This window comes from Culex pipiens, chromosome 3 (assembly GCF_016801865.2).
Source record: "Culex pipiens pallens isolate TS chromosome 3, TS_CPP_V2, whole genome shotgun sequence".
NCBI classification, from domain to species: Eukaryota; Metazoa; Arthropoda; class Insecta; order Diptera; family Culicidae; genus Culex; species Culex pipiens.
The window spans coordinates 106,634,820-106,648,415 of NC_068939.1; the positions used below are offsets into that span (position 1 = coordinate 106,634,820).

Sequence of the window (13,596 nt, forward strand, 5' to 3'; positions counted from 1 at the left end):
GACGACAACGAGCCTGTGAAAATTTCCTGGCTGCGAACGAACGTCCAGTTTTCCCACATTTGCTCTCTCAAAGCCTCTCTTTCTCTCTCTCGCAAGAAAAGCACTCTCTTTTCTAGCACTGTACTCACCCCATCGTTGTTCGTGCAGTTCACAGTTGCGGTGCACTGATATCGAACAAAGTATCGAGCAACTCCATGGCATAACGATTTTTTTTAATTGTTTTTTTTTATATGGAGTCTATATCAATCTATGTTTTAAAGAAAAAATACGGTAATATTTGAAAAATTCACCCAACAAAAGTCACCACTGCCATTCGATTGAATTACCTGTAGAAAAAAGAAAGGGAACCTTACACGGAACAAAATCCGGTCGGCGGTTCCGAAAAAATTTCGCGACGAATTTGAAAACATTCGATGTTTGCGAAATCATGGCAAATGTTTTCGATATTGAAAGAATTGTTTTCGTCTTTGAAACAAAATGTTTGCGTAATCGCAAACCCCATGATTGCGGTACGAATTTCTGTGTCGTCCGACGCAGCCAATGCGTTACACTTTGACAGCTCGACGATCAGCTGCTCGCGCACAAATAAACAAACAGAAATTGTACGAACATAACCTTCTCGCGGATGTTTTGTTTCTTTTCTGTGCTGCTGTGATTTTTGTTTATAAAATCGGGAGTGAAACTTGTTACCGGTCCGGTCTTGTCCGCACGAGTGAACCGAGCACCATCGGGGATGCTTGACCACATTTGGCCCAGATCTCAGGCTAGGCCGATTTTGGTCTGATCCGGAATCAGGAGGAGGAAACAACAAAGGACGGCTGCAGCTGAATGCACAGCGTAGAAATCTTCGTTAAGGTAAAGTTGTATGAAATTTCAACGCCCTTTTTACCATTTATTACATTAATGAAAATAAATAATCACTTTGTTTACACAGATGATTTTCCCCGGAGAGAAAACTGACACCATCTGATGGTGTCATTGGCCAAAACAACACGACAGACAGCCAGCACCCGCGAAGATACCGGCAAGAACGTGTCCCCGTTCCTGTGCTCACCGGACACGAAACCTGAGGCGCGGATACGAATGCGGTGAGAACACCACGATCGTGCCTAACAGCATGTGTACCACGAAGCCTCAGCTTGACCCGCAGTTCTACAACATCATCGACTGCCTTGTGCGGTGGTAGGTTTCCGAGTGGAGCAAGTGCTCAAAGTGATTATCCTAGTACGAACTAATCTGCAGGCAATTGGTACTTACCAATTCTTCTAACCTTCCAGACCCTGTGCAGGCGGCCTCAAGGAGCGTCGCGTCGAGTGCAAGCAAATCATGGCCCAGGAACACAAGGTCGAATGGCCGGCGTCAATGTGCCCGAGCAACACACCTCCGAACAAGAAGCCCTGCAACGGCAAGGCGTGCGCCCCGGAATACCAGAAGCCCCCGATCCCCGGGAACCAACTCGACCTTTATCTAGTACGACCCCGAGAAAAACAATCTCTCGTTCAAATTCGGCGGTGCAGCGACCACACGAACACTCTTTGCGACGCAAATCAAAATCAAATGCCCCGTCGATCGATTCAACCGAATCAAAATTCGGTGGACCAAAGAAGCCGTCGCCGTAGCTCAAGTCAAGAATTTTAGAATTTAATTTTTTTTGAAATTTTAGAATTTTTGAGAATTTATAAGAATAATGGAAAATTTTAAAGAATTTTGGAAATATTTTATAGAATATTGAAAAAATTTAGAGAATTTTAAACAATTTTATCGAATTTTGAAAAAATAAGAGAATACTAGAGATCTGAACAAAATTTTAAAGAATTTTCGAAATTTTTAGAAAATTTTGGTAATGTTTAGAAAATTTAAGAAAATTTCAGAGATTTTTAGAGATTTTTGGAAATTTTTTAGAGAATTTTAAAGAGTTTTGGAATATTTAAGAGATTTTTTTTTAAAGAATTTTATAGAATTTTAGGGAACTTTGAGAGAATTTGATAGAAATTTTATATAATTTAAAAGGTTTTAAGAAAATTTTGGAATATTATGTAGAATTTTAGAGAAAATAAAACAATTTAAAGAAATTAACCGCTTTTTTTGTAAATTTGGAGATTTTGATAAATTTTATATGATTTTGGTAAATTTTGGAAATTTTAGAGTACTTTATAGTAAATTTTATAGAATTTTTAAGAATTTTGAAAAAATGATAGAGAATTTTAAATAATTTTAGAGTTTTTGGAAAACTGCAATTATTTTTGAAAAACTTCAATGATTTTTGGAAAGTTTTTTTTTTTTTTAATTTTTTTCAGAATTATAGAGCTTTGGAAAATTTTCTAAAATTTTAGTGAACTTAAGATTTTTGATTTTAGAATTCTAAAATGTAAAGTTTTTGAGATTTTAAAATTCTAAAATTCTAAAATTCTAAAATTCTAAAATTCTAAAATTCTAAAATTCTAAAATTCTAAAATTCTAAAATTCTAAAATTCTAAAATTCTAAAATTCTAAAATTCTAAAATTCTAAAATTCTAAAATTCTAAAATTCTAAAATTCTAAAATTCTAAAATTCTAAAATTCTAAAATTCTAAAATTCTAAAATTCTAAAATTCTAAAATTCTAAAATTCAAAATTCAAAATTCAAAATTCAAAATTCAAAATTCTAAAATTCTAAAATTCTAAAATTCTAAAATTCTAAAATTCTAAAATTCTAAAATTCTAAAATTCTAAAATTCTAAAATTCTAAAATTCTAAAATTCTAAAATTCTAAAATTCTAAAATTCTAAAATTCTAAAATTCTAAAATTCTAAAATTCTAAAATTTTAAAATTCTAAAATTCTAAAATTCTAAAATTCTAAAATTCTAAAATTCTAAAATTCTAAAATTCTAAAATTCTAAAATTCTAAAATTCTAAAATTCTAAAATTCTAAAATTCTAAAATTCTAAAATTCTAAAATTCTAAAATTCTAAAATTCTAAAATTCTAAAATTCTAAAATTTTAAAATTCTAAAATTCTAAAATTCTAAAATTCTAAAATTCTAAAATTCTAAAATTCTAAAATTCTAAAATTCTAAAATTCTAAAATTCTAAAATTCTAAAATTCTAAAATTCTAAAATTCTAAAATTCTAAAATTCTAAAATTCTAAAATTATAAAATTCTAAAATTCTAAAATTCTAAAATTCTAAAATTCTAAAATTCTAAAATTCTAAAATTCTAAAATTCTAAAATTTTAAAATTCTAAAATTCTAAAATTCTAAAATTCTAAAATTCTAAAATTCTAAAATTCTAAAATTCTAAAATTCTAAAATTCTAAAATTCTAAAATTCTAAAATTCTAAAATTCTAAAATTCTAAAATTCTAAAATTTCTAAAATTTCTAAAATTTTCTAAAATTTCTAAAATTTCCAAAATTTCCAAAATTTCCAAAATTTCTAAAATTTCTAAAATTTCTAGAAATTTATAATTTTCGAGAAATTTTGAGAAATTTTGAGAAATTTTGAGAAATTTTGAAAAATTTTGAGAAATTTAGAGAAATTTTGATAAATTTTGATAAATTTTGAGAAATTTTGAGAAAATTTGAGAAATTTAGAGAAATTTTGAGAAATTTTGAGAAATTTTGAGAAATTTTGAGAAATTTTGAGAAATTTTGAGAAATTTTGAGAAATTCAAAAAAGTTTTGAGAATTTTTGAAATTTTTTGAGAATATTTGGGAATATTTGAGAATATTTGAGAATATTTGAGAATATTTGAGAATATTTGAGAATATTTGAGAATATTTGAGAATATTTGAGAATATTTGAGAATATTTGAGAATATTTGAAATGATTAGAGAATTTTTGAGAATTTTCCTGAATTTTTGGATTTTTTATAATTTTTGAGAATTTTAGAAATTTTTTGAAAAAAATGAGTTATTTACAATTTTTGAATTTTTTTAAGAATTTTTAAGAATTTTAGAGAATTTTTGAGAATTTTTGAGAATTTTAGAGAATTTCTGAGAATTTCTGAGAATTTTAGAGAATTTTAGAGAATTTTAGAAAATTTAAGAGAATTTTACAGTATTTTAGAGAATTTTAGAGAATTTTAGAGAATTTTAGAGAATTTTAGAGAATTTTAGAGAATTTTAGAGAATTTTAGAGAATTTTAGAGAATTTTAGAGAATTTTAGAGAATTTTAGAGAATTTTAGAGAATTTTAGAAAATTTTAGAGAATTTAAGAGAATTTCAGAGATTTTTAGAGAATTTTAGAGAAAATTAGAGAATTTTTGAGAATTTTTGAAAATATTGATAACATTGAGAATTTTTGAGAATTTTTGAAATTTGTTGGATATTTTGAATTTTTGATATTTTTTTGAGAATTTTTGACAATTTAAGATGATTTCAGAGAACTTTTTGAAATTTTTTGTGAATTTTTGAGATTTTTAAAGAATTTTTGAAAACTTTTGAGATTTTTTTTAGAAATTTGAGAAATTTTTTGAGAGTATTTGAGAATATTTGAAATATATTGAGAATTTTCCTAAATTTTTAGATTTTTATAATTTTTGAGAATTTTAGAAAATTTTTGACAATTTTTGTAAAAAATTAGAATTTTTGTACAATTTTTAAATGTTTTTAAGAATTTTTGGGAATTATTTAAAAAAAATTAGATAATTTAAGAGAACTTTTTGAGATTTTTAAAGAATTTTTGAGATTTTTAGAGAATTTAAGAGATTTTTTCAGAATTTTAGAATAATTTTTAGAATTTTTTAGAACTTAAAAGAATTTTGAAGAATTTTAGAGAATTTTAGAAAATTTTAGAGAATTTAAGTGAATTTTAGAGAATTTTAGAGAATGTTAGAGATTTTCAGAGAATTTCAGAGAATTTTAGAGAATTTTAGAGAATTTTAGAAAACTTTAGAGATTTTTTTAGAATTTTTGAGAATATTGAAATTTTTTGAGAATTTTAGAGATCTTTTGAATTTTTTTGAGAATTTTTGAAATTTGTTGGATATTTGGAATTTTTGATATTTTTTTTTAGAATTTTTGACAATTTTAGATTTTAAGAGAACTTTTTGAAAATTTTTGAGATTTTTTGAGAATTTTTGAAAACTTTTGAGAATTTTTAAGAATTTTTGGGAAGTTTTGAGAATTTATTAAAAAATAATTAGATAATTTTAGAGAACTTTAGAGGATTCAAGAGATATTAGAAAATTTTAGTGAATTGTAGAGGATTTTAGAAAATTTTAGAAAATTATAGAGAATTCTGGATAATTTTGAAGAATTTTAGATATTGGTAGAGAATTGTAGATAATTTTTTAGAGGTTAATTTGGTGTTCTATTTCACAGTCTACGGCTCGCAATTGCAGCATGAGTTCGGTGAACACCTTCACAGATCCGACTGCTGACGGAGATTCTGGGGACTTGTTCCGGGCGGACGGTCTTCTAGTGGAGGCCACTCCGCTCGTCGATTCTCGAAGTGAAAATCGGCGGTCAACCTTCAGGACGAGCCAGCTCGCTGCGCGACGTGGGAAATCAGCCAGATCGACGACCCTAGCACGCTGCACCGGTCTCAGCACCTCTATCCGGGTGGCCCCGCGCCGACGTCACCGAGCACGAGAAGGACCTGTACAAACATTACCAAAAATCATAGCTGCCGCGGTGCCGGCCACAAAGACTTTGGCAAGTGGAGCATCAACGAGTGCATTTCGGCCACTCCACCTTCTTTTCTTACTGCTAGCACCGGGATTCACGTCACGGGGAGCAACATTCCAACGGCGGCACCGACGCCCAGCGGTAACCTGCTGCCCCACGGACATCGAGGACGGCCAGATCAGAACAATCGACTCGTTTGAACCTTCACAAGTCAAAGGCAAAACACATCGAAAAAAAATAAAATTCACAAAATTGCTTTGATTTGGTTTTGAATACTGATTAAATAAATAAAAACATTGAAACCTCTTCTTCTTCTTATTTCCATCCAAAATTTGAAAAGCAACGGTCAATTCAAAACAGTAAATATTGTAGTGGCTGCGTGCTGCGTGCTTTTGGCAGGCATGCGTTACGGCGTTACGTTTGCGATATCGAAAATCACCGTTTGCGATATTGGAAGCAATGCTTCCTGCTGACGGGTGTAAACGGAGGTTTGCGATCGGTAGAGCAAATCGGAAGCAAAGTTTGCGATTGCGCAAACCGGATTTTGTTCCGTGTATGCTGCCAACGTATCAAAATCGTTGTATAAATCTGGCTTGTAAAATATAGTAGGGTGTATAACCTATTAGTGGACACTCTGAGACTTTTGTTGAAAATGGCAATTTTTCAGCTTACACGGAACAAAATCCGGTTTGCGGAATCGCAAACTTTGCTTCCGATTTACTCTAAAAATCGCAAATCTTGGTTTGCACCCGTCAGCAGGAAGCATTGCTTCCAATATCGCAAACGATGATTTTCGATATCGCAAACGTAACGCAGTAACGCCTACCCCGCCAAAAGCACGCAGCACGCAGCCACTACAATATTTACCTTTTTGAATTGACCGTTGGTTCTCGATTTTTTAAATGGAAATAAGAAGAAGAAGAGGTTTATTTCTTTTATTTATTTATTCGTAGTTCAAAAACAAATCAAGGGAATTGTGTGAGTGGTTTACTACGGAATTTTGATTCAATCAGTTGTGTTTTGCTTTTGATTGGAAAAATACGCCGTGTACTTGTTGATGCTCCACTTGCCCAAGTCTTTATGGCCGGCACCGTCACCGCGGCGGGTCCTTCTCGTGCTCGGTGAAGTCGGCGGCGAGGCGACCCGGACGGAAGTGCTGAGACAGGTGCATCGTGCACGGGTGGTTGATCTGGCACGTCCCTTGAGCGGATTCGCGTACCACCAGAAGTTCTCCTCGTCCAGGTGGTTGCTCTTTTCCTCTCCGTGCCTTCGGGAAAGGTCTTAGTGCGGACTCAGGTTCATGCCGGAGCCCGAGTGACTCTGGAGCATCTGGCGCCACACGAGGGCAACGAAGACGCCTTCACCTCAAGGATCGACTTGAGCAGAGTGTCCTCCGTTAGAAGACTGTCCGCCGGAAACAAGTCCTCAGAATTTCCGCCTGAAGTCGGATCTGTGAAGGCGTTTGCCAAACTCACGCTGCAATCGTGAGCCGTAGCCTGTGAAAGAGAACACAAAAATAAATTGCAATCTTATCGTCTCTCGACTCAAAAAAAAATAATTCTCAAAAAATTTCGAAAAATAATTAAATTTATCTAAAATTCCTCAACATTCTTTAAAATTCTCTAAAGTTCTCAAGAATTCTCTAAAATTTACCAAAAAAAATTTTCAACATGTTCCTAATTTCTATAAACTTCTCTGAAATTTTCCAAAGTTCTTTAAAATATTTTAAATTTCCTAAAATTTTCTAAAATTCTCCAAAATTTTCCAAAATACTATAAAATTCTTCAAATTTTTCCTAAATTCTATAAAATTCTTCAAAATTTGCTAAAATTTCCCAGAATTCTTTAAAATTTTCTAAAATGTTAAAAATAATCTCTAAAAATTACTAAAATTCTCTTAAATTGTTTGAAATTCTTTAAAATTTTCAAAAAAATCATTGTCTAAAATTCTCTAAAATTCTATATAATATTCCAAAGTATTCTAAAATTCTTCAAAATTCTATAAAATTTCTTTAAAATTCTTTGAAATTCAAAAAATTATCAAAATTTTCTAAAATTTCTATTAAAATCTTCAAAATTCACTTAAAATCTGTTAAATTTTCCAACCTTCTTTAATATTCTCTGAAATTTTCCAAACATCTCTAAAATTTTCTGAAATTCTCTTAAATTTTCTAAACCTTTCCAAAATTTTCTAAAAACCCCTGAAATTCTGTCAAATTCTCTTAGTTTCTTCGAAATTCTATAAAATTCTTTGAATTTCAATAAAATTCTCTAAAATTTTTCAAAAATCTCTAAAATTCTATAAAACTTTTCAAAGTTCTCTTAAATTTTCCAAAATTTATCAAAATTCTCCAAAGTTTCCCAAAAATCTTTAAAATGTTTGAAATTCTGTTGAATTTTATAAAATTAATTGAAATTCTCTATAATTCTTTAAAGTTTTTCAAAATTCTCTGAAATTCAATTAAATTCCTTAAAATTTTAAAAAAATTCTTTAAAACTTTCTAAAATTTTCCAAAAATCATTTAAATTAAAAAAAAAACATTTTTTTATAACATTCTTTTAAATTCTCTAAAATTCTTCAAATACTATTATACTCTATAAATTTCTTTAAAGTTCTCTAAAACTTTACAAAATTCTCCTAAATTTTCCAAAATTCTTTGAAATTCTTCAAAACTCTCTCAAATTTTCCAAAATTCTTTAAAATTTTCTAAAAATTTCCAAAAATCTCTAAAATTCCTTAAAAATTCTATAAAAATTCTTCAAAGTTCTCTTAAACTTTCAAAAGTTCTTTAAAATTCTTCAAAATTTCCCAAAAATCTTTAAAATATTTTGAATTCTGTTCAATTTTATAAAATTAATTGAAATTCTTTATAATTCACTTAAATTGTTCAAAATTCTTTGAAATTCTATTAAATTCTATTCTATACTTAAAAATTCTTTAAAACTTTCCAAAATTCTTTAAAATTCTCTTAAGTTCAGTAAAATTCTTCAAAATTTTCTTAAATTCTATAAAATTCTCAAAAATTCTTTAAAATTTTCCAAAATTCTCCTAAATTTTCCAAAATTCTAGAAAATTCTTTATAATTTTCTAAGAATTTCCAAAAAATCTCTAGAATTTTCTAAAATTATTTGAAATTTTCCAAAATTCTTCAAAAAATCACTGGAATTTCAAAAATTCTCTAAAATTATGCAAAAATCTTGAAAATTCGCTTAAATTCTTCAAAATTGTTTTAAAGGCTCTAAAATTGTACAAAATATTCCAAAATTTTCTAAAATACTTTAAAATTCTCTAAAATTCATTAAAATTCTTTTTTTTTTCAAAATTCTCTTAAATTCTTTAAAATTTACTAAAATTCTCTTAAATTTAAGAAAACTCTTTAAAAATTTCAAAAAAATCACTAAAATTCTCTTAAATTTTCTAAACTTTTCCAAAATTTCATATCAATCTTAAAAATTCTGTTTAATTAGAATTCTCTTAAATTTTTCAAATTCGAAGAATTTCTTTTAAACTTTATAAAATTCTCTAATATTTTCAAAAATTATCTAAAATTCTTGTAAATTCTTCAAAATTACAAAAAAATAAAACTCTTAAAAAGTCTCTTCAATTTTTCAAAATTCTCCGAAATTCTACAAAATTCTTAAAAAATTTCTGAAATTATTATTTTTTTTTTAATTTCTCTTAAATTTTAATTTTGCAAAATTCTCTAAAATTCTTCTCTTCTATTTTTTTTTGCTTTTTTGTATTTTTGCATTTTTGTATTTTTGTATTTTTGTATTTTTGTATTTTTGTATTTTTGTATTTTTGTATTTTTGTATTTTTGTATTTTTGTATTTTTGTATTTTTGTATTTTTGTATTTTTGTATTTTTGTATTTTTGTATTTTTGTATTTTTGTATTTTTGTATTTTTGTATTTTTGTATTTTTGTATTTTTGTATTTTTGTATTTTTGTATTTTTGTATTTTTGTATTTTTGTATTTTTGTATTTTTGTATTTTTGTATTTTTGTATTTTTGTATTTTTGTATTTTTGTATTTTTGTATTTTTGTATTTTTGTATTTTTGTATTTTTGTATTTTTGTATTTTTGTATTTTTGTATTTTTGTATTTTTGTATTTTTGTATTTTTGTATTTTTGTATTTTTGTATTTTTGTATTTTTTTTTGTATTTTTGTATTTTTGTATTTTTGTATTTTTGTATTTTTGTATTTTTGTATTTTTGTATTTTGTATTTTTGTATTTTTGTATTTTTGTATTTTTGTATTTTTGTATTTTTGTATTTTTGTATTTTTGTATTTTTGTATTTTTGTATTTTTGTATTTTTGTATTTTTGTATTTTTGTATTTTTGTATTTTTGTATTTTTGTATTTTTGTATTTTTGTATTTTTGTATTTTTGTATTTTTGTATTTTTGTATTTTTGTATTTTTGTATTTTTGTATTTTTGTATTTTTGTATTTTTGTATTTTTGTATTTTTGTATTTTTGTATTTTTGTATTTTTGTATTTTTGTATTTTTGTATTTTTGTATTTTTGTATTTTTGTATTTTTGTATTTTTGTATTTTTGTATTTTTGTATTTTTGTATTTTTGTATTTTTGTATTTTTGTATTTTTTTATTTTTGTATTTTTGTATTTTTGTATTTTTGTATTTTTGTATTTTTGTATTTTTGTATTTTTGTATTTTTGTATTTTTGTATTTTTGTATTTTTGTATTTTTGTATTTTATATTGAATTATTTTGTATTTGATAATTTTGTATTTTTGTAATGTATTTTGAACTTTAACACAATTCTAGCAAAACAATGTTATAGGGCCGTTGCCGAAGTGAGAACAAAGAGTCTATCCTACTCGTTCCTAGTGTAAACATCAACTGACGTGAGCAGGATAGACTCTTTGGTCACACTTCAGCAACGGCCCTATTACATTGTTTTGCTAGAATGGTGGTTAAAGTTCACGGGTTAATTATGCAAACATTTTTGTGATCATTTTCAAAGAAATTACATTTGTATAAAGGAGCTTTTTTAATTTTACAAGATTTTTCGTCAGATTTTTTACTATTTTGCGATAGTCCCAAACGCATATAATTCGTGGTCAAAGTAATCAAAATTTTATGAGAATAGGCATATTTCCCCTATTGTTTCTGACTTTACACAAATTGAAACGGAATAAATGAATGTTGTCCCTTCATAATACTCTTTTAGAAGTAGTTGAACTTACCAACAAAAGCATTAAAAGTATCTCTTAATCCACTGATCGATCAGGTCCAAGTCGCAATTTTCCGCCGTTTTCCGGTGTACACCTTGCCTTTGTACTTCGGGCACCATTTCCATTCGAAGTATTCTACACTTTACGACACGAATTCGGATTGCTTCGATCATTTCCCGCAGGTGAAGCTGGTGCGCCGTGAGAACCAGGTCGTTGTAAGCAAGCTGGGTCGTGGACACCAGCCTGGACATTATCGAACTGCTGGGCGAGCTGGGCATTGACAAAGCAGAGAAAGCGGAACGGACCGTAACGATGATCCGGGAGGTGTTCAGGAAGCACTTCCAGGTGCTGATTTCGGATAAGAGTTGAGGAGAGCGTTCCGGGAGGCGGAGGCTCTCAAGCGGTTGATTGATGTGTGCGGATTTACGGAACAGGAAGCGCTCAAGGCTGGGTAGTTCATTGAGAGGGCGTACAGGACGTACTTCTTGCAGAACGTCTACAAGGAGTATCATGGTCCGGTGACGACTATTGGAAGGAAGCTGCCGAATGCTCTATTTTTGTCCAACTTGTGCAGCCGTATGTTTCGCTTCGAGCTCGTCAGTCGGTCGTTCATCTGCACCGCCGGTTGTGCTGTAAGATACAAAGTTAGAAATATTGTGAATATTCTAAATACAAAGTAATCATACTCACCAAATGAATCATATTTTTACAAAAATGATGATTACCGCAGAGTATCGTGGCTCAGACACACGACATTTTTCATTTGTTTATGTTTTGCTCCTAGCCGGTGCTTAAACAGCTGACTGAAAGTGACAGCGCGTAACGCATTGGCTGCGGCGGGCTGCACAGACAAAAGGACCGCAAACATGATGTTTGCAATTTCGCTAACATTTTCTTTCGATATCGAAAACAATTCTTTCAATATTGAAAACATTTTCCATGAATTCGGAAACGAGCATAGTTTTCGGATTCATCGCAATATTTTTCCGAATCCGCATGCCGGTTTTTGTTCCGTGTAAAAGAAATTAATTGATGAAAAAATAGTCAGAATGGTTCAAGCTTTCATATTTCTATAGTACAGTGTTTATCAACTGGTGAGGAATTCTCACCTTGGAGGGGGTGAGGAATTTGGCCATTCTTGGGGGGAATGACGATGCAATAGAAATACAATGCGTTTTTATAACAATATAAATCTTTATCTGCATTCTGCTCTCAATATACTTGGATGTATGCGTATTTCGATGATAAGATACACCTGCAATTTTCATTTCTTTAGATTTCAAACAGATGCTCTGCCCCTGATCACATAAATGTCCCATATGCATTTTCATCGATTTCGAGTTATTGATGCAGTTTGGTTCAAAATTGTGTGCTCTTTCAAAACATCCAGTACTTTGTTCTAGAAATCAGGAGGAAATCCAGTTTTTTCGCGAAAACTTAACACGTAGCCTTATGTATGGGACAAACTTCAAATGCGTTTTTCTCAGTTTGCTGTTTTTGCATATGGGACATTTATGCGAACATGGGCAGTGCTTTAGAAATATATCTGACAAAAACTAAAATTCAAAAATGTTTATCGAAAAATTGGGATATTCCGTGAAATTGTACTAAACAATTCCACAAAATATATTTTTTTTAATGTACTATTTCGAGCTTGCAAGTCTTTTTTTGGATAATATTTTATTAGTTTTTGCATTCTCAATTCAATTCAATTCATTTTATTTACCGAAATAACAATTTTACAACTTGTGTGAATGGCTGGTTCATAAAGATTTGGTGTTCCTTGCAACTATTTCCTTTTCATTAACCGCTTGGTAACAGAAGGTTCTTCAAATGCAATTAAACAAAAACTAGGGAAAATTTGGCCAAAAAACCTAGGGATTTTGCATTCTCTAAAATAAATCTTGAATGAAAAATAGTTTTTGAAATGCTTTCTGTGAACATTCACGTGATATGAGCAGAAGTTAAATATTTTTATTATTGTTTTCATAAATGATAAAAAAAAATCAAACATGGACTGTACTTAATTTTTTTACAGATTCAAGGTAGTTTTTATATTTTTTCAAAATGAGCAGCTTTTGAAATGAAATATTTGTGAGGTTTTGCGTTTATTCAATTTTTAGAGAACATTATTCACATTTATTATTGGCCCAAATGCGAACATAAACCATGAAGGCTAACCTATAGGCCTACGGGTTTTAGTTTTTGGCCATGTATGAAATCGATAAAAATAAATTTCTAATGTTTTCAGTTCACTTTTGGGTCAAAATATGGCCCTGGTGAAATTTTAAGCCGAATCGGTGCTGATTTGGCGGTTTTGTAGAACATCTCTCACCTCTCTATGAACACCAGTGCATTTTGTCCCTTTGTTGCAGTGAATTTTGCCCCAATGAAGTTGTTTAACAACGACTATTCCTTGTAAATTCAAATTGTTGCACATGTCTTATGATACCAACCCTGCGAAACAATGACAGAACCAACACCCATGTCAAACTGACATTTGACTGAGCGTAAAGCTACATGTTTGGGACGTATCCTTTGTGCATGTCCTTCCAGAGCAAACATTGTGATTACAAGCTCCGAAACGGCAGCATGTTGTTCAGAGTCAGAGGAGGCTCGCCGTCGTCGTCGTCCGTGGTGCGCTCGCGCAGACACTCCAAACTTTGAACTCTCTTCGGCTCTCACCGCATAGAGCAGCTTCGAGCGGGGAAGAAATTTTCATTCATCGAACGGAAAGGACACACGATGTACGTGAATCGCAGCTAGTTGGTGAAACCTTTCTTTTCCTCA

General features: G+C 29.7%; 2 protein-coding genes and 1 long non-coding RNA gene across 5 annotated transcripts in view; 1 reads left to right on the forward strand and 2 right to left on the reverse strand.

Moving 5' to 3' along the window:
- LOC120422046 (3-oxoacyl-[acyl-carrier-protein] synthase, mitochondrial) overlaps positions 1 to 13,596 on the reverse strand; it is a 147,648-nt gene that overhangs the window by 11,266 nt on the left and 122,786 nt on the right. The gene's annotated exons all lie outside the window — the stretch shown is intronic.
- The window catches only part of LOC120420912 (cilia- and flagella-associated protein 298), a 33,240-nt gene that overhangs the window by 11,266 nt on the left and 8,378 nt on the right, over positions 1 to 13,596 (reverse strand). The window lies entirely within an intron of this gene.
- On the forward strand, positions 365 to 6,137 carry LOC120420956 (uncharacterized). 3 transcript variants are annotated; one of them, XR_008212533.1, is made up of 4 exons: positions 365 to 855; positions 935 to 1,212; positions 1,278 to 1,593; positions 5,304 to 6,137. It is a non-coding gene; the product is annotated as an uncharacterized LOC120420956 (long non-coding RNA). The 3 variants fall into 3 exon arrangements; XR_005605925.2 differs by having other exon boundaries at positions 366 to 855; positions 1,278 to 1,624; positions 5,304 to 6,136; XR_008212532.1 differs by lacking the exon at positions 5,304 to 6,137 and having other exon boundaries at positions 366 to 855; positions 1,278 to 1,807.